Raw genomic sequence first — 1520 nt, forward strand, 5'->3', positions numbered from 1 at the left:
TTTTTTTTTTTTTTTTTTCTTTTCTTAAGTTTCAGCTTAGAGCTGCGGCCATGCTGATGCACCACCGTGGTATATATATATACACGCAAAACATGAATATCACATGAATCAAAATACAAATAACCAACTCAAATTAAACGCAATATATCACACATACATATATATTAAGATGCTTTGGTCAAAAGACGTAGACACACAAGCATACTGGATTATACATATTAATACATAAAACAAAACCAAGACATGACCAAATATACACACTCACACACGCACACACACGCATAACACACTCATAAATACATACTCATACATATGCATATACACAGAAACACATTGACGCATTCATACGCATTCATACAGTGACACATACACGCACTAATATGCACTCGCATAAATGCACGCATACAAACATTTTAGGCACAGATAGATAAACTATTACTCACCGTGAGCCAACAAGGGTGCCTCGAGGTGACCTCTACACCTACTGGAAATGGCAACCAAATCTACCTGAGTTCACAATCTATCGTCTCAGAAAGGAAAGAGTTGTTATACACTGCATCTGAAAAATACAAAAAAGCGGGATAGTCACATCTGGAATGTCTTTCGATCAAGGGTCTGTTTGATCAGAACTGACCTGGGCCTAAGAAATAGCAATAAACATCTCCTTCTAGTCTGTCGACTCGCTAGAAATAAAAGTATCCGAATCTCCCTTTATATGTCATTACAGTTTGGAAAAGAGAAAAGACGTGTAAGAAAATGTAGTTGAAGATAAAAAAAGATTGGATGGTTACGTCTGGGACATCTTTGATCAAGGATCGACCCGATCGAACCCATTCTGCATTTAAATAAACCCCACCCAACCACCGCCATCACGACCACAACCATCACTACCACCAACAACGACGACGATAAAACAACAACAAAAAAGAACAACGGTTACAAAAATTGGCAAAAAAATGTAAGTTAGTCTTTGGTCGCTTGACCTACAAGAAATGGCAGTGATTTTTCTCTCAGATTACATTTTTCTGTCTTTAAACGGAAAGGATACATAAAATAATATGATTCTAGATGCGCTATGTCCGGGTGGTAAATTAGATCGGACATCTATACGATGTCCAATCTCTTCTACAGCAACAATAACGTTATCTGTAACTGCGGTTCATGTCATGGGCTAACCTGAACATCACATCTGTATTAACCTTCCGGATATCGCAGTCTCCGAGGTTCTGCAATGGCCTTAGGAAATCCTCTCCCTACTCATACATAGTATGAATAAAAGGGGAACTACAAACTAGCAAAGGACCACCCACAAACACTTGATCTGCGAAAAATAGTAACAAAATCTTACTTAAATCACACATATAAGAAGAAAGGAAAGAAGGGATTCATTAGATAACGTCCTAGCAACATTATGTATGAATATAGACAGAACAATCGTGTCTTGCAAACTTTTGGCCATGGGTCGGCTGGATTAAAGTTGAGGTGGAGCTTAACAACTGAAATATCACTAAGGCCATCTC

At 38.1% G+C, this 1520-nt stretch overlaps 1 protein-coding gene across 1 annotated transcript in view; it reads right to left on the reverse strand.

Annotated features, from left to right (window-relative positions):
- LOC106869230 (FMRFamide receptor) overlaps window positions 1–561 on the reverse strand; it is a 103953-nt gene extending 103392 nt beyond the window's left edge. The window contains exon 1 of the mRNA XM_014914879.2: window positions 444–561. The gene's annotated coding sequence lies outside the window, so the exon portion shown is untranslated. The remainder of the gene's footprint in view (window positions 1–443) is intronic.
- Window positions 562–1520: the final 959 nt, after the last annotated feature.

The sequence above is a fragment of the Octopus bimaculoides genome, chromosome 23, assembly GCF_001194135.2.
Source record: "Octopus bimaculoides isolate UCB-OBI-ISO-001 chromosome 23, ASM119413v2, whole genome shotgun sequence".
Lineage (NCBI taxonomy): Eukaryota > Metazoa > Mollusca > Cephalopoda > Octopoda > Octopodidae > Octopus > Octopus bimaculoides.